The following is a 20,221-nucleotide window of genomic DNA, read 5'->3' as shown; positions in this document are numbered from 1 at the left end:
CCTAACGATGGCACATTGTCAACCTGGGGGAGGTCACTATGGGAGGGAAAAAACAGAAGAATACCTTCTTAGACGGTTCTATTGGCCGGGAGTATTTGCCCACATAAGTAAATATTGTTCCCAATGCCCCAGATGCCAACTCACTGAACCCGGCAGACCTAAGAAAGCACCTCTGATGCCCCTACCTATTATAGATATCCCTTTCAGTAGGATAGGAATGGACCTAATAGGACCTGTAGTACCATCCTCAAAGGGTTATACGTATATCCTAGTCATGGTTCACTATGCCACAAGATACCCCGAGGCCGTTCCCTTGAAAAGTATGACAACTAAGACAGTGGCCCAGGCCATGATAAACATTTTTTCCCGAGTAGGATTCCCTCATGAAATACTCACCGACCAGGGGACTCCTTTTGTATCCACACTTATGAAGCAAGTATGTAAAACCTTAGGTATTTCCCAAATCCGTACCTCGGTATATCATCCACAGACGGATGGACTAGTGGAACGATATAACCGAACCATAAAAACCTTATTGAAAAAAGTGATTGAAGAGTCAGGGAGAGACTGGGATCAAAAATTACCCTTAGTATTATACGCTATACGAACACATGAACAGTCCTCTACAGGACACAGCCCCTTCGAGCTGGTGTTCGGAAGACAGCCAAGATCTCTTCTTGACATGGCCATCGAAACATGGGAGGAAGAGGCAGAAGAAGGGGAAAAGCCTCTTCTAGAATATGCCCACAATTTAAGGTCACAGCTACAAAGTCTATGGGACACGGTCAAAGTGAATATGGAACAAGCTCAAAATATTCAAAAACAGTATTATGACCGAGGGAGCAAGTTACGGGTTTTACAACCAGGAGATCAGGTTTTAATTATGCGTCCCACCTCAGAACAAAAACTAATTGCCAAATGGCAGGGCCCCTATAAGATAATAAGAGCAGTCTCTCCGGTCACCTACCTGGTTGAATTATCGAATACTCCCCAGAAATCACAGATTTATCACATAAATCTCCTTAAAAAATGGGAGGAACCAGACCCCTCAAACCCTGCTAGCGTGTTGACGGGATTCCTATGTACAAATAATAAGTAAAGTATTGAGTTCTGTCCAACCGAACACAGTAACGGGAAAGATCTACCCCCAGTGAATGAAACCTTAACACAAGCAGAAAAGGAACAAGTATACAGGTTAATAGAACACTTCCGGGATTTCTTTTCAGCATTACCAGGTAAAACCACTTTGATAACCCATAAAATAAGAACCATACCAGGGAAAATTGTGAGGTTGCAGCCATACCGTATTCCTGAGGCGAGGAAGCAGATTATGGAGGCTGAAATACAGAAAATGTTAGAACAATGAGTAATTGAACCATCAAATAGTCCCTGGTGCTCCCCGGTTGTGTTAGTACCAAAACCCGATGGTACTATTAGATTCTGTATTGATTTCAGGAAGCTTAACGAAAACTCCATGTTTGACACATATCCCATACCCAGAGTTGATGACGTATTAGAGAAACTAGGAAAAGCCAAATATATGACTACCTTAGATTTGACAAAAGGATATTGGCAGATTCCCTTAGCCACAGAGGATAAAGAGAAAACAGCGTTCGCCACCCAATCCGGTCTGTATCAGTTTACTGTACTACCCTTTGGTCTCCATGGAGCCCCAGCTACATTCCAGAGGTTAATGGATAAACTTTTAAATCCCTTCCAGTCTTTTGCAGCAGCCTACCTAGACGATGTAGTAATCTTCAGTGAAACGTGGAATGATCATCTAAACCATTTATACCAAATTTTCCACACTCTTGTCACCGCAGGATTAACTGCCAATCCTAAAAAGTGCATCATAGGAACACCCGACATATCATACTTAGGCTACAAAATTAGTCAAGGGAACCTAAAACCTCAATCAAAAAAAGTAGAGGCCATACTAAACACACCTAAACCGGCAACAAAGAAAGAGTTACGATCGTTTTTAGGGTTAGTGGGCTATTATAGAAGATTCATACCTGATTACTCTACATTGGCCGCCCCTCTCACGGACCTTCTGTCTAAATCCCATCCTAATAGGCTAGCACCCTTTTCAGAGCAACAGAAAAACAGCTTTGAACAACTAAAATCCTTCCTAACCAAAGACCCGATACTCCGATGCCCGGATTTCTCGAAACCTTTCCATCTCTATACTGATGCTTCAGATGTGGGTTTAGGGGGAGTATTAGCCCAACCTGACGGGGAAGGTAGGGAGCATCCCGTAGTATACGTCAGTAGGAAGCTGTTTCCCCGGGAACAACACTACCCGACCATTGAGAAGGAATGTCTGGCCATAAAATGGGCCGTTGATACGTTGCAATATTACCTTCTAGGTCGGCCCTTCATACTTTTTACCGATCATGCTCCCCTCACGTGGTTGTCTGCCCATAAGGATACCAATTCTCGGATATTACGATGGTTCCTTGAACTGCAACCATTTTCCTTTCAGGTCCGTCACATACCAGTTCACCAACAGGCCCCGGCTGACTATTTATCTCGTTTCCCTGACGCTGCTACGGTCCTCGAGCAGGACCTTTCATGGGGAGAGGGATGTAGCCGGGCGATCCCGGCTAAGAACGAGGCAGATGACGTATCGGCCGAGGCCGATACGTCATTTCCGCGTCTTCCCGTTGCCGGGGAGACGCGGCTCGAGAGCGGAAGCCAGGACGGCGTTGCCCGGGAAACGACGTGCGTTTCCCGGGCTACAGGGGGACAAAAGGAGGTCGCGCTGACACAAAGAGGGGAGAGGAACGCGGAGAGTGGAGAAAACGAGGAGAGAGGACGGAATACGGAGGAAACGAGGCAAGGACAGAGCGGAGAGGAGAAAAGGTCCAGGAAAGAAACAGACGAGGGACTGGAGGAAGGAGAGAAAGAAGAAGAGCTCCAGAACCAGGAACCAGGAGACCAGCAGGAGGAACACTACCAAGCCAGCCACGGCCCTGGAGGGTCGTGGCTTAACAAGGTACGGTCCTTTTGGACAAGAAAAAGGGAAATTGAAGGGAAGGGACTGGGGAGGGGTCATAAAGGAGGGTTTGACAGGGAGGTAGAAGGAAGGGAACTGTAAATAAACTCACTAGTGTCACGTATTCCCACACTAAGATTAGGTGTGTGCACACTAGTCCCCTGCACACTCCTCACTGGCACCAACCCCCTCCTTTTGTGTGTACCACCTCCCAGTCCAGAGCTAAAAGAAAGGGAAGAACCCTAATTAAAAACACAATACTTACCTTAGCGTTTTTCCTTCTATTTCCGGCACCACCCTGGACTTCGACGAGCGAGCTAGACAGCTGGGTCACCTGTGAAAGAAGAAACACAGAACATACAATCACTATCCTGGGAAAAGGATACGAAAAGAAGAACACAGAGACTAAGGAAGACGATAACACTTGGGACTTTATTAAACATATTATTCTTTCCGTATACTGAAAAATAAACCACTTACCACTAACTAACTAACGCCTCAGTGGTCTTCATACTGTTCGACCTGCGAAACACATATTTTGCCAACAAGCATTTAACCCCTTCGCTGCCAGGCCTTTTCCCCCTCCTGTGCCAGGCCTTTTTTTGCCTATTTGGGGCAGTTCGCGCTTAGGCCCTCATAACTTTTTGTCCACATAAGCTAACCAAGCCAAATTTGTGTCCTTTTTTTCCAACATCCTAGGGATTCTAGAGGTACCCAGACTTTGTGGGTTCCCTTGAAGGAGGCCAAGAAATTGGCCAAAATACAGTGAAAATTTCATTTTTTTTTTAAAAAAATGGAAAAAGTGGCTGCAGAAGAAGGCTTGTGGATTTCCCCCTGAAAATGGCATCAACAAAGGGTTTGTAGTGCTAAACTCAGCAGCTTCCTAGCTTTCAGGAACAGGCAGACTTGAATCAGAAAACCCAATTTTTCAACACAATTTTGGCATTTTACTGGGGCATACCCCATTTTTGCAATTTTTTGTGCTTTCTGCCTCCTTCCAGTCAGTGACAGGAATAGGCATGAACCCAATGCTGGATCCCAGAGACCTAACCATTTCTGAAAAGTAGACAAAATTCTGAATTCAGCAAGGGGTCATTTGTGTAGATCCTACAAGGGTTTCCTACAGAAAATAACAGCTGAAAAAGAAACAAATTGAAATTGAGGTGAAAAAAACATAAATTTTTCTCTACGTTTTACTCTGTAACTTTTCCCTGCAATGTCAGATTATGGAAAGCAATATACCGTTACGTCTGCTGGACTCCTCTGGTTGCGGGGATATATAGGGCTTGTAGGTTCATCAAGAACCCGAGGAACCCAGAGCCAATAAATGAGCTGCACCCTGCAGTGCGTTTTCATTCTATACCGGGTATACAGCAATTCATTTGCTGGAATATAAAGAGTAAAAAATTGCTATCAATAAAACCTTTGCATTTCCAAAAAGGGCACAAGATAAGGTGCTGAGGAGCAGTGGTTATTTGCACATCTCTGAATTCCGGGGTGACCATACAAGCATGTGAATTATAGGGAATTTCTCAAATAGATGTCTTTTTTACACACTCTCCTATATTTGGAAGGAAAAAATGTAGAGAAAGACAAGGGGCAATAGCACTTGTTTTGCTAATCTATGTTCCCCCAAGTCTCCCGATAAAAATGATACCTCACTTGTGTGTGTAGGCCTAGTGCCGGCGACAGGAAACACCCCAAAGCGCAACGTGGACACATCCTAAATTTTGGAAAAAAACGGAGGTGTTTTTTGCGAAGTGCCTACCTGTAGATTTTGGCCTCTAGCTCAGCCGGCACCTAGGGAAACCTACCAAACCTGTGCATTTCTGAAAACTAGAGACCTAGGGGAATCCAAGGAGGGGTGACTTGCGGGGCTCGGACCAGGTTCTGTTACCCAGAATCCTTTGCAAACCTCAAAATTTGGCTAAAAAAACACATGTCCCTCACATTTTTGTGGCAGAAAGTTCTGGAATCTGAGAGGAGCTACAAAATTTTTTTCACCCAGCGTTCCCCCAAGTCTCCCGATAAAAATGATACCTCACTTGCGTGGGTAGGCCTAGCGCCGGCGACAGGAAACACCCCAAAGCGCAACGTGGACACATCCTAAATTTTGGAAAAAAACAGAGGTGTTTTTTGCGAAGTGCCTACCTGTAGATTTTGGCCTCTAGCTTAGCCGGCACCTAGGGAAACCTACCAAACCTGTGCATTTCTGAAAACTAGAGACCTAAGGGAATCCTAGGAGGGGTGACTTGCGGGGCTCGGACCAGGTTCTGTTACCCAGAATCCTTTGCAAACCTCAAAATTTGGCTAAAAAAACACATGTTCCTCACATTTCTGTGGCAGAAAGTTCTGGAATCTAAGAGGAGCTACAAATTTCCTTCCACCCAGCGTTCCCCCAAGTCTCCCGATAAAAATGATACCTCACTTGCGTGGGTAGGCCTAGCGCCGGCGACAGGAAACATCCCAAAGCGCAACGTGGACACATCCTAAATTTTGGAAAAAAACAGAGGTGTTTTTTGCGAAGTGCCTACCTGTAGATTTTGGCCTGTAGCTCAGCCGGCACCTAGGGAAACCTACCAAACCTATGCATTTCTGAAAACTAGAGACCTAGGGGAATCCAAGGAGGGGTGACTTGCAGGGCTCGGACCAGGTTCTGTTACCCAGAATCCTTTGCAAACCTCAAAATTTGGCTAAAAAAACACATGTTCCTCACATTTCTGTGGCAGAAAGTTCTGGAATCTGAGAGGAGCTACAAATTTCCTTCCACCCAGCGTTCCCCCAAGTCTCCCGATAAAAATGATACCTCACTTGCGTGGGTAGGCCTAGCGCCGGCGACAGGAAACACCCCAAAGCGCAACGTGGACACATCCTAAATTTTGGAAAAAAACAGAGGTGTTTTTTGCGAAGTGCCTACCTGTAGATTTTGGCCTCTAGCTCAGCCGGAACCTAGGGAAACCTACAAAACCTGTGCATTTCTGAAAACTAGAGACCTAGGGGAATCCAAGGAGGGGTGACTTGCGGGGCTCGGACCAGGTTCTGTTACCCAGAATCCTTTGCAAACCGCAAAATTTGGCTAAAAAAACACATGTTCCTCACATTTCTGTGGCAGAAAGTTCTGGAATCTGAGAGGAGCTACAAATTTCCTTCCACCCAGCGTTCCCCCAAGTCTCCCGATAAAAATGATACCTCACTTGCGTGGGTAGGCCTAGCGCCGGCGACAGGAAACACCCCAAAGCGCAACGAGGACACATCCTAAATTTTGGAAAAAAACAGAGGTGTTTTTTGCGAAGTGCCTACCTGTAGATTTTGGCCTCTAGCTCAGCCGGAACCTAGGGAAACCTACAAAACCTGTGCATTTCTGAAAACTAGAGACCTAGGGGAATCCAAGGAGGGGTGACTTGCGGGGCTCGGACCAGGTTCTGTTACCCAGAATCCTTTGCAAACCGCAAAATTTGGCTAAAAAAACACATGTTCCTCACATTTTTGTGGCAGAAAGTTCTGGAATCTGAGAGGAGCTACAAATTTCCTTCCACCCAGCGTTCCCCCAAGTCTCCCAATAAAAATGATACCTCACTTGCGTGGGTAGGCCTAGCGCCGGCGACAGGAAACACCCCAAAGCGCAACGTGGACACATCCTAAATTTTGGAAAAAAACGGAGGTGTTTTTTGCGAAGTGCCTACCTGTAGATTTTGGCCTCTAGCTCAGCCGGCACCTAGGGAAACCTACCAAACCTGTGCATTTCTGAAAACTAGAGACCTAGGGGAATCCAAGGAGGGGTGACTTGCGGGGCTCGGACCAGGTTCTGTTACCCAGAATCCTTTGCAAACCTCAAAATTTGGCTAAAAAATCACATTTCCCTCACATTTCTGTGGCAGAAAGTTCTGGAATCTGAGAGGAGCTACAAATTTCCTTCCACCCAGCGTTCCCCCAAGTATCCCGATAAAAATGATGCCTCACTTGCGTGGGTAGGCCTAGCGCCGGCGACAGGAAACACCCCAAAGCGCAACGTGGACACATCCTAAATTTTGGAAAAAAACAGAGGTGTTTTTTGCGAAGTGCCTACCTGTAGATATTGGCCTCTAGCTCAGCCGGCACCTAGGGAAACCTACCAAACCTGTGCATTTCTGAAAACTAGAGACCTAGGGGAATCCAAGGAGGGGTGACTTGCGGGGCTCGGACCAGGTTCTGTTACCCAGAATCCTTTGCAAACCTCAAAATTTGGCTAAAAAAACACATGTTCCTCACACTTCTGTGGCAGAAAGTTCTGGAATCTGAGAGGACCTACAAATCTCCTTCCACCCAGCGTTCCCCCAAGTCTCCCGATAAAAATGATACCTCACTTGCGTGGGTAGGCCTCGCGCCGGCGACAGGAAACACCCCAAAGCGCAACGTGGACACATCCTAAATTTTAGAAAAAAACAGAGGTGTTTTTTGCGAAGTGCCTACCTGTACATTTTGGCCTCTAGCTCAGCCGGCGCCTAGGGAAACCTACGAAACCTGTGCATTTCTGAAACCTAGAGACCTAGGGGAATCAAAGGAGGGGTGACTTGCGGGGCTCGGACCAGGTTCTGTTACCCAGAATCCTTTGCAAACCTCAAAATTTGGCTAAAAAAACACATGTCCCTCACATTTCTGTGGCAGAAAGTTCTGGAATCTGAGAGGAGCTACAAATTTCCTTCCACCCAGCGTTCCCCCAAGTCTCCCCATAAAAATGATACCTCACTTGCGTGGGTAGGCCTAGCGCCGGCGACAGGAAACACCCCAAAGCGCAACGTGGACACATCCTAAATTTTGGGAAAAAACGGAGGTGTTTTTTGCGAAGTGCCTACCTGTAGATTTTGGCCTGTAGCTCAGCCGGCACCTAGGGAAACCTACCAAACCTGTGCATTTCTGAAAACTAGAGACCTAGGGAAATCCAAGGAGGGGTCACTTGCGGGGCTCGGACCAGGTTCTGTTACCCAGAATCCTTTGCAAACCTCAAAATTTGGCTAAAAAAACACATGTTCCTCACATTTCTGTGGCAGAAAGTTCTGGAATCTGAGAGGAGCTACAAATCTCCTTCCACCCAGCGTTCCCCCAAGTCTCCCGATAAAAATGGTACCTCACTTGCGTGGGTAGGCCTAGCGCCGGCGACAGGAAACACCCCAAAGCGCAACGTGGACACATCCTAAATTTTTGAAAAAAACAGAGGTGTTTTTTGCGAAGTGCCTACCTGTAGATTTTGGCCTGTAGCTCAGCCGGCACCTAGGGAAACCTACCAAACCTGTGCATTTCTGAAAACTAGAGACCTAGGGGAATCCAAGGAGGGGTGACTTGCGGGGCTCGGACCAGGTTCTGTTACCCAGAATCCTTTGCAAACCTCAAAATTTGGCTAAAAAAACACATGTTCCTCACATTTCTGTGGCAGAAAGTTCTGGAATCTGAGAGGAGCTACAAATCTCCTTCCACCCAGCGTTCCCCCAAGTCTCCCGATAAAAATGATACCTCACTTGTGTGGGTAGGCCTAGCGCCGGCGACAGGAAGCACCCCAAAGCGCAACGTGGACACATCCTAAATTTTGGAAAAAAACTGAGGTGTTTTTTGTGAAGTGTCTACCTGTAGATTTTGGCCTCTAGCTCAGCCGGCACATAGGGAAACCTACCAAACCTGTGCATTTCTGAAAACTAGAGACCTAGGGGAATCCAAGGAGGGGTGACTTGCGGGGCTCGGACCAGGTTCTGTTACCCAGAATCCTTTGCAAACCTCAAAATTTGGCTAAAAAAACACATGTCCCTCACATTTCTGTGGCAGAAAGTTCTGGAATCTGAGAGGAGCTACAAATTTCCTTCCACCCAGCGTTCCCCCAAGTCTCCCGATAAAAATGATACCTCACTTGCGTGGGTAGGCCTAGCGCCGGCGACAGGAAACACCCCAAAGCGCAACGTGGACACATCCTAAATTTTTGAAAAAAACAGAGGTGTTTTTTGCGAAGTGCCTACCTGTAGATTTTGGCCTGTAGCTCAGCCGGCACCTAGGGAAACCTACCAAACCTGTGCATTTCTGAAAACTAGAGACCTAGGGGAATCCAAGGAGGGGTGACTTGCGGGGCTCGGACCAGGTTCTGTTACCCAGAATCCTTTGCAAACCTCAAAATTTGGCTAAAAAAACACATGTTCCTCACATTTCTGTGGCAGAAAGTTCTGGAATCTGAGAGGAGCTACAAATCTCCTTCCACCCAGCGTTCCCCCAAGTCTCCCGATAAAAATGATACCTCACTTGTGTGGGTAGGCCTAGCGCCGGCGACAGGAAGCACCCCAAAGCGCAACGTGGACACATCCTAAATTTTGGAAAAAAACTGAGGTGTTTTTTGTGAAGTGTCTACCTGTAGATTTTGGCCTCTAGCTCAGCCGGCACCTAGGGAAACCTACCAAACCTGTGCATTTCTGAAAACTAGAGACCTAGGGGAATCCAAGGAGGGGTGACTTGCGGGGCTCGGACCAGGTTCTGTTACCCAGAATCCTTTGCAAACCTCAAAATTTGGCTAAAAAAACACACGTTCCTCACATTTCTGTGGCAGAAAGTTCTGGAATCTGAGAGGACCTACAAATTTCCTTCCACCCAGCGTTCCCCCAAGTCTCCCGATAAAAATGATACCTCACTTGCGTGGGTAGGCCTAGCGCCGGCGACAGGAAACACCCCAAAGCGCAACGTGGACACATCCTAAATTTTAGAAAAAAACGGAGGTGTTTTTTGCGAAGTGCCTACCTGTACATTTTGGCCTGTAGCTCAGCCGGCACCTAGGGAAACCTACCAAACCTGTGCATTTCTGAAAACTAGAGACCTAGGGGAATCCAAGGAGGGGTGACTTGCGGGGCTCGGACCAGGTTCTGTTACCCAGAATCCTTTGCAAACCTCAAAATTTGGCTAAAAAAACACATGTCCCTCACATTTCTGTGACAGAAAGTTCTGGAATCTGAGAGGAGCTACAAATTTCCTTCCACCCAGCGTTCCCCCAAGTCTCCCGATAAAAATGGTACCTCACTTGCGTGGGTAGGCCTAGCGCCGGCGACAGGAAACACCCCAAAGCGCAACGTGGACACATCCTAAATTTTTGAAAAAAACAGAGGTGTTTTTTGCGAAGTGCCTACCTGTAGATTTTGGCCTGTAGCTCAGCCGGCACCTAGGGAAACCTACCAAACCTGTGCATTTCTGAAAACTAGAGACCTAGGGGAATCCAAGGAGGGGTGACTTGCGGGGCTCGGACCAGGTTCTGTTACCCAGAATCCTTTGCAAACCTCAAAATTTGGCTAAAAAAACACATGTTCCTCACATTTCTGTGGCAGAAAGTTCTGGAATCTGAGAGGAGCTACAAATCTCCTTCCACCCAGCGTTCCCCCAAGTCTCCCGATAAATATGATACCTCACTTGTGTGGGTAGGCCTAGCGCCGGCGACAGGAAGCACCCCAAAGCGCAACGTGGACACATCCTAAATTTTGGAAAAAAACTGAGGTGTTTTTTGTGAAGTGTCTACCTGTAGATTTTGGCCTCTAGCTCAGCCGGCACCTAGGGAAACCTACCAAACCTGTGCATTTCTGAAAACTAGAGACCTAGGGGAATCCAAGGAGGGGTGACTTGCGGGGCTCGGACCAGGTTCTGTTACCCAGAATCCTTTGCAAACCTCAAAATTTGGCTAAAAAATCACATATCCCTCACATTTCTGTGGCAGAAAGTTCTGGAATCTGAGAGGAGCTACAAATTTCCTTCCACCCAGCGTTCCCCCAAGTATCCCGATAAAAATGATGCCTCACTTGCGTGGGTAGGCCTAGCGCCGGCGACAGGAAACACCCCAAAGCGCAACGTGGACACATCCTAAATTTTGGAAAAAAACAGAGGTGTTTTTTGCGAAGTGCCTACCTGTAGATATTGGCCTCTAGCTCAGCCGGCACCTAGGGAAACCTACCAAACCTGTGCATTTCTGAAAACTAGAGACCTAGGGGAATCCAAGGAGGGGTGACTTGCGGGGCTCGGACCAGGTTCTGTTACCCAGAATCCTTTGCAAACCTCAAAATTTGGCTAAAAAAACACATGTCCCTCACATTTCTGTGGCAGAAAGTTCTGGAATCTGAGAGGAGCTACAAATTTCCTTCCACCCAGCGTTCCCCCAAGTCTCCCGATAAAAATGATACCTCACTTGCGTGGGTAGGCCTAGCGCCGGCGACAGGAAACACCCCAAAGCGCAACGTGGACACATCCTAAATTTTTGAAAAAAACAGAGGTGTTTTTTGCGAAGTGCCTACCTGTAGATTTTGGCCTGTAGCTCAGCCGGCACCTAGGGAAACCTACCAAACCTGTGCATTTCTGAAAACTAGAGACCTAGGGGAATCCAAGGAGGGGTGACTTGCGGGGCTCGGACCAGGTTCTGTTACCCAGAATCCTTTGCAAACCTCAAAATTTGGCTAAAAAAACACATGTCCCTCACATTTCTGTGACAGAAAGTTCTGGAATCTGAGAGGAGCTACAAATTTCCTTCCACCCAGCGTTCCCCCAAGTCTCCCGATAAAAATGGTACCTCACTTGCGTGGGTAGGCCTAGCGCCGGCGACAGGAAACACCCCAAAGCGCAACGTGGACACATCCTAAATTTTTGAAAAAAACAGAGGTGTTTTTTGCGAAGTGCCTACCTGTAGATTTTGGCCTGTAGCTCAGCCGGCACCTAGGGAAACCTACCAAACCTGTGCATTTCTGAAAACTAGAGACCTAGGGGAATCCAAGGAGGGGTGACTTGCGGGGCTCGGACCAGGTTCTGTTACCCAGAATCCTTTGCAAACCTCAAAATTTGGCTAAAAAAACACATGTTCCTCACATTTCTGTGGCAGAAAGTTCTGGAATCTGAGAGGAGCTACAAATCTCCTTCCACCCAGCGTTCCCCCAAGTCTCCCGATAAAAATGATACCTCACTTGTGTGGGTAGGCCTAGCGCCGGCGACAGGAAGCACCCCAAAGCGCAACGTGGACACATCCTAAATTTTGGAAAAAAACGGAGGTGTTTTTTGTGAAGTGTCTACCTGTAGATTTTGGCCTCTAGCTCAGCCGGCACCTAGGGAAACCTACCAAACCTGTGCATTTCTGAAAACTAGAGACCTAGGGGAATCCAAGGAGGGGTGACTTGCGGGGCTCGGACCAGGTTCTGTTACCCAGAATCCTTTGCAAACCTCAAAATTTGGCTAAAAAAACACATGTCCCTCACATTTCTGTGGCAGAAAGTTCTGGAATCTGAGAGGAGCTACAAATTTCCTTCCACCCAGCGTTCCCCCAAGTCTCCCGATAAAAATGATACCTCACTTGCGTGGGTAGGCCTAGCGCCGGCGACAGGAAACACCCCAAAGCGCAACGTGGACACATCCTAAATTTTTGAAAAAAACAGAGGTGTTTTTTGCGAAGTGCCTACCTGTAGATTTTGGCCTGTAGCTCAGCCGGCACCTAGGGAAACCTACCAAACCTGTGCATTTCTGAAAACTAGAGACCTAGGGGAATCCAAGGAGGGGTGACTTGCGGGGCTCGGACCAGGTTCTGTTACCCAGAATCCTTTGCAAACCTCAAAATTTGGCTAAAAAATCACATATCCCTCACATTTCTGTGGCAGAAAGTTCTGGAATCTGAGAGGAGCTACAAATTTCCTTCCACCCAGCGTTCCCCCAAGTATCCCGATAAAAATGATGCCTCACTTGCGTGGGTAGGCCTAGCGCCGGCGACAGGAAACACCCCAAAGCGCAACGTGGACACATCCTAAATTTTGGAAAAAAACAGAGGTGTTTTTTGCGAAGTGCCTACCTGTAGATATTGGCCTCTAGCTCAGCCGGCACCTAGGGAAACCTACCAAACCTGTGCATTTCTGAAAACTAGAGACCTAGGGGAATCCAAGGAGGGGTGACTTGCGGGGCTCGGACCAGGTTCTGTTACCCAGAATCCTTTGCAAACCTAAAAATTTGGCTAAAAAGACACATGTTCCTCACATTTCTGTGGCAGAAAGTTCTGGAATCTGAGAGGACCTACAAATCTCCTTCCACCCAGCGTTCCCCCAAGTCTCCCGATAAAAATGATACCTCACTTGCGTGGGTAGGCCTCGCGCCGGCGACAGGAAACACCCCAAAGCGCAACGTGGAAACATCCTAAATTTTAGAAAAAAACGGAGGTGTTTTTTGCGAAGTGCCTACCTGTAGATTTTCGCCTGTAGCTCAGCCGGCACCTAGGGAAACCTACCAAACCTGTGCATTTCTGAAAACTAGAGACCTAGGGGAATCCAAGGAGGGGTGACTTGCGGGGCTCGGACCAGGTTCTGTTACCCAGAATCCTTTGCAAACCTCAAAATTTGGCTAAAAAAACACATGTCCCTCACATTTCTGTGGCAGAAAGTTCTGGAATCTGAGAGGAGCTACAAATTTCCTTCCACCCAGCGTTCCCCCAAGTATCCCGATAAAAATGATGCCTCACTTGCGTGGGTAGGCCTAGCGCCGGCGACAGGAAACACCCCAAAGCGCAACGTGGACACATCCTAAATTTTGGAAAAAAACAGAGGTGTTTTTTGCGAAGTGCCTACCTGTAGATATTGGCCTCTAGCTCAGCCGGCACCTAGGGAAACCTACCAAACCTGTGCATTTCTGAAAACTAGAGACCTAGGGGAATCCAAGGAGGGGTGACTTGCGGGGCTCGGACCAGGTTCTGTTACCCAGAATCCTTTGCAAACCTCAAAATTTGGCTAAAAAAACACATGTCCCTCACATTTCTGTGGCAGAAAGTTCTGGAATCTGAGAGGAGCTACAAATTTCCTTCCACCCAGCGTTCCCCCAAGTCTCCCGATAAAAATGATACCTCACTTGCGTGGGTAGGCCTAGCGCCGGCGACAGGAAACACCCCAAAGCGCAACGTGGACACATCCTAAATTTTTGAAAAAAACAGAGGTGTTTTTTGCGAAGTGCCTACCTGTAGATTTTGGCCTGTAGCTCAGCCGGCACCTAGGGAAACCTACCAAACCTGTGCATTTCTGAAAACTAGAGACCTAGGGGAATCCAAGGAGGGGTGACTTGCGGGGCTCGGACCAGGTTCTGTTACCCAGAATCCTTTGCAAACCTCAAAATTTGGCTAAAAAAACACATGTCCCTCACATTTCTGTGACAGAAAGTTCTGGAATCTGAGAGGAGCTACAAATTTCCTTCCACCCAGCGTTCCCCCAAGTCTCCCGATAAAAATGGTACCTCACTTGCGTGGGTAGGCCTAGCGCCGGCGACAGGAAACACCCCAAAGCGCAACGTGGACACATCCTAAATTTTTGAAAAAAACAGAGGTGTTTTTTGCGAAGTGCCTACCTGTAGATTTTGGCCTGTAGCTCAGCCGGCACCTAGGGAAACCTACCAAACCTGTGCATTTCTGAAAACTAGAGACCTAGGGGAATCCAAGGAGGGGTGACTTGCGGGGCTCGGACCAGGTTCTGTTACCCAGAATCCTTTGCAAACCTCAAAATTTGGCTAAAAAAACACATGTTCCTCACATTTCTGTGGCAGAAAGTTCTGGAATCTGAGAGGAGCTACAAATCTCCTTCCACCCAGCGTTCCCCCAAGTCTCCCGATAAAAATGATACCTCACTTGTGTGGGTAGGCCTAGCGCCGGCGACAGGAAGCACCCCAAAGCGCAACGTGGACACATCCTAAATTTTGGAAAAAAACGGAGGTGTTTTTTGTGAAGTGTCTACCTGTAGATTTTGGCCTCTAGCTCAGCCGGCACCTAGGGAAACCTACCAAACCTGTGCATTTCTGAAAACTAGAGACCTAGGGGAATCCAAGGAGGGGTGACTTGCGGGGCTCGGACCAGGTTCTGTTACCCAGAATCCTTTGCAAACCTCAAAATTTGGCTAAAAAAACACATGTCCCTCACATTTCTGTGGCAGAAAGTTCTGGAATCTGAGAGGAGCTACAAATTTCCTTCCACCCAGCGTTCCCCCAAGTCTCCCGATAAAAATGATACCTCACTTGCGTGGGTAGGCCTAGCGCCGGCGACAGGAAACACCCCAAAGCGCAACGTGGACACATCCTAAATTTTTGAAAAAAACAGAGGTGTTTTTTGCGAAGTGCCTACCTGTAGATTTTGGCCTGTAGCTCAGCCGGCACCTAGGGAAACCTACCAAACCTGTGCATTTCTGAAAACTAGAGACCTAGGGGAATCCAAGGAGGGGTGACTTGCGGGGCTCGGACCAGGTTCTGTTACCCAGAATCCTTTGCAAACCTCAAAATTTGGCTAAAAAATCACATATCCCTCACATTTCTGTGGCAGAAAGTTCTGGAATCTGAGAGGAGCTACAAATTTCCTTCCACCCAGCGTTCCCCCAAGTATCCCGATAAAAATGATGCCTCACTTGCGTGGGTAGGCCTAGCGCCGGCGACAGGAAACACCCCAAAGCGCAACGTGGACACATCCTAAATTTTGGAAAAAAACAGAGGTGTTTTTTGCGAAGTGCCTACCTGTAGATATTGGCCTCTAGCTCAGCCGGCACCTAGGGAAACCTACCAAACCTGTGCATTTCTGAAAACTAGAGACCTAGGGGAATCCAAGGAGGGGTGACTTGCGGGGCTCGGACCAGGTTCTGTTACCCAGAATCCTTTGCAAACCTAAAAATTTGGCTAAAAAGACACATGTTCCTCACATTTCTGTGGCAGAAAGTTCTGGAATCTGAGAGGACCTACAAATCTCCTTCCACCCAGCGTTCCCCCAAGTCTCCCGATAAAAATGATACCTCACTTGCGTGGGTAGGCCTCGCGCCGGCGACAGGAAACACCCCAAAGCGCAACGTGGAAACATCCTAAATTTTAGAAAAAAACGGAGGTGTTTTTTGCGAAGTGCCTACCTGTAGATTTTCGCCTGTAGCTCAGCCGGCACCTAGGGAAACCTACCAAACCTGTGCATTTCTGAAAACTAGAGACCTAGGGGAATCCAAGGAGGGGTGACTTGCGGGGCTCGGACCAGGTTCTGTTACCCAGAATCCTTTGCAAACCTCAAAATTTGGCTAAAAAAACACATGTCCCTCACATTTCTGTGGCAGAAAGTTCTGGAATCTGAGAGGAGCTACAAATTTCCTTCCACCCAGCGTTCCCCCAAGTATCCCGATAAAAATGATGCCTCACTTGCGTGGGTAGGCCTAGCGCCGGCGACAGGAAACACCCCAAAGCGCAACGTGGACACATCCTAAATTTTGGAAAAAAACAGAGGTGTTTTTTGCGAAGTGCCTACCTGTAGATATTGGCCTCTAGCTCAGCCGGCACCTAGGGAAACCTACCAAACCTGTGCATTTCTGAAAACTAGAGACCTAGGGGAATCCAAGGAGGGGTGACTTGCGGGGCTCGGACCAGGTTCTGTTACCCAGAATCCTTTGCAAACCTCAAAATTTGGCTAAAAAAACACACGTTCCTCACATTTCTGTGGCAGAAAGTTCTGGAATCTGAGAGGACCTACAAATCTCCTTCCACCCAGCGTTCCCCCAAGTCTCCCAATAAAAATGATACCTCACTTGCGTGGGTAGGCCTCGCGCCGGCGACAGGAAACACCCCAAAGCGCAACGTGGACACATCCTAAATTTTAGAAAAAAACGGAGGTGTTTTTTGCGAAGTGCCTACCTGTAGATTTTGGCCTGTAGCTCAGCCGGCACCTAGGGAAACCTACCAAACCTGTGCATTTCTGAAAACTAGAGACCTAGGGGAATCCAAGGAGGGGTGACTTGCGGGGCTCGGACCAGGTTCTGTTACCCAGAATCCTTTGCAAACCTCAAAATTTGGCTAAAAAAACACATGTTCCTCACATTTCTGTGGCAGAAAGTTCTGGAATCTGAGAGGAGCTACAAATCTCCTTCCACCCAGCGTTCCCCCAAGTCTCCCGATAAAAATTATACCTCACTTGTGTGGGTAGGCCTAGCGCCGGCGACAGGAAGCACCCCAAAGCGCAACGTGGACACATCCTAAATTTTGGAAAAAAACTGAGGTGTTTTTTGTGAAGTGTCTACCTGTAGATTTTGGCCTCTAGCTCAGCCGGCACCTAGGGAAACCTACCAAACCTGTGCATTTCTGAAAACTAGAGACCTAGGGGAATCCAAGGAGGGGTGACTTGCGGGGCTCGGACCAGGTTCTGTTACCCAGAATCCTTTGCAAACCTCAAAATTTGGCTAAAAAAATCACATATCCCTCACATTTCTGTGGCAGAAAGTTCTGGAATCTGAGAGGAGCTACAAATTTCCTTCCACCCAGCGTTCCCCCAAGTATCCCGATAAAAACGATGCCTCACTTGCGTGGGTAGGCCTAGCGCCGGCGACAGGAAACAACCCCAAAGCGCAACGTGGACACATCCTAAATTTTGGAAAAAAACAGAGGTGTTTTTTGCGAAGTGCCTACCTGTGGATTTTGGCCTCTACCTCAGCCGGCACCTAGGGAAACCTACCAAACCTGTGCATTTCTGAAAACTAGAGACCTAGGGGAATCCAAGGAGGGGTGACTTGCAGGGCTCGGACCAGGTTCTGTTACCCAGAATCCTTTGCAAACCTCAAAATTTGGCTAAAAAAACACATGTTCTCACATTTCTGTGGCAGAAAGTTCTGGAATCTGAGATGAGCTACAAATTTCCTTCCACCCAGCGTTCCCCCAAGTCTCCCGATAAAAATGATACCTCACTTGCGTGGGTAGGCCTAGCGCCGGCGACAGGAAACACCCCAAAGCGCAACGTGGACACATCCTAAATTTTTGAAAAAAACAGAGGTGTTTTTTGCGAAGTGCCTACCTGTATATTTTGGCCTGTAGCTCAGCCGGCACCTAGGGAAACCTACCAAACCTGTGCATTTCTGAAAACTAGAGACCTAGGGGAATCCAAGGAGGGGTGACTTGCGGGGCTCGGACCAGGTTCTGTTACCCAGAATCCTTTGCAAACCTCAAAATTTGGCTAAAAAAACACATGTCCCTCACATTTCTGTGGCAGAAAGTTCTGGAATCTGAGAGGAGCTACAAATTTCCTTCCACCCAGCGTTCCCCCAAGTCTCCCGATAAAAATGATACCTCACTTGCGTGGGTAGGCCTAGCGCCGGCGACAGGAAACACCCCAAAGCGCAACGTGGACACATCCTAAATTTTTGAAAAAAACAGAGGTGTTTTTTGCGAAGTGCCTACCTGTAGATTTTGGCCTGTAGCTCAGCCGGCACCTAGGGAAACCTACCAAACCTGTGCATTTCTGAAAACTAGAGACCTAGGGGAATCCAAGGAGGGGTGACTTGCGGGGCTCGGACCAGGTTCTGTTACCCAGAATCCTTTGCAAACCTCAAAATTTGGCTAAAAAATCACATATCCCTCACATTTCTGTGGCAGAAAGTTCTGGAATCTGAGAGGAGCTACAAATTTCCTTCCACCCAGCGTTCCCCCAAGTATCCCGATAAAAATGATGCCTCACTTGCGTGGGTAGGCCTAGCGCCGGCGACAGGAAACACCCCAAAGCGCAACGTGGACACATCCTAAATTTTGGAAAAAAACGGAGGTGTTTTTTGCGAAGTGCCTACCTGTAGATTTTGGCCTGTAGCTCAGCCGGCACCTAGGGAAACCTACCAAAGCTGTGCATTTCTGAAAACTAGAGACCTAGGGGAATCCAAGGAGGGGTGACTTGCGGGGCTCGGACCAGGTTCTGTTACCCAGAATCCTTTGCAAACCTCAAAATTTGGCTAAAAAAACACATGTTCCTCACATTTCTGTGGCAGAAAGTTCTGGAATCTGAGAGGAGCTACAAATCTCCTTCCACCCAGCGTTCCCCCAAGTCTCCCGATAAAAATGATACCTCACTTGTGTGGGTAGGCCTAGCGCCGGCGACAGGAAGCACCCCAAAGCGCAACGTGGACACATCCTAAATTTTGGAAAAAAACTGAGGTGTTTTTTGTGAAGTGTCTACCTGTAGATTTTGGCCTCTAGCTCAGCCGGCACCTAGGGAAACCTACCAAACCTGTGCATTTCTGAAAACTAGAGACCTAGGGGAATCCAAGGAGGGGTGACTTGCGGGGCTCGGACCAGGTTCTGTTACCCAGAATCCTTTGCAAACCTCAAAATTTGGCTAAAAAACACATGTCCCTCACATTTCTGTGGCAGAAAGTTCTGGAATCTGAGAGGAGCTACAAATTTCCTTCCACCCAGCGTTCCCCCAAGTCTCCCGATAAAAATGATACCTCACTTGCGTGGGTAGGCCTAGCGCCGGCGACAGGAAACACCCCAAAGCGCAACGTGGACACATCCTAAATTTTTGAAAAAAACAGAGGTGTTTTTTGCGAAGTGCCTACCTGTAGATTTTGGCCTGTAGCTCAGCCGGCACCTAGGGAAACCTACCAAACCTGTGCATTTCTGAAAACTAGAGACCTAGGGGAATCCAAGGAGGGGTGACTTGCGGGGCTCGGACCAGGTTCTGTTACCCAGAATCCTTTGCAAACCTCAAAATTTGGCTAAAAAAACACATGTCCCTCACATTTCTGTGGCAGAAAGTTCTGGAATCTGAGAGGAGCTACAAATTTCCTTCCACCCAGCGTTCCCCCAAGTCTCCCGATAAAAATGATACCTCACTTGCGTGGGTAGGCCTAGCGCCGGCGACAGGAAACACCCCAAAGCGCAACGTGGACACATCCTAAATTTTTGAAAAAAACAGAGGTGTTTTTTGCGAAGTGCCTACCTGTAGATTTTGGCCTCTAGCTCAGCCGGCACCTAGGGAAACCTACCAAACCTGTGCATTTCTGAAAACTAGAGACCTAGGGGAATCCAAGGAGGGGTGACTTGCGGGGCTCGGACCAGGTTCTGTGACCCAGAATCCTTTGCAAACCTCAAAATTAGGCTAAAAAAACACATATCCCTCACATTTCTGTGGCAGAAAGTTCTGGAATCTGAGAGGAGGTACAAATTTCCTTCCACCCAGCATTCCCCCAAGTATCCCGATAAAAATGATATCTCACTTGCGTGGGTAGGCCTAGCGCCGGCGACAGGAAACACCCCAAAGCGCAACGTGGACACATCCTAAATTTTGGAAAAAAACAGAGGTGTTTTTTGCGAAGTGCCTACCTATAGATTTTGGCCTCTAGCTCAGCCGGCACCTAGGGAAACCTACCAAACATGTGCATTTCTGAAAACTAGAGACCTAGGGGAATCCAAGGAGGGGTGACTTGCGGGGCTCGGACCAGGTTCTGTTACCCAGAA

This window comes from Pleurodeles waltl, chromosome 3_1 (genome assembly GCF_031143425.1).
Source record: "Pleurodeles waltl isolate 20211129_DDA chromosome 3_1, aPleWal1.hap1.20221129, whole genome shotgun sequence".
Taxonomy (NCBI): domain Eukaryota; kingdom Metazoa; phylum Chordata; class Amphibia; order Caudata; family Salamandridae; genus Pleurodeles; species Pleurodeles waltl.
This window is presented reverse-complemented; position numbering follows the sequence as displayed.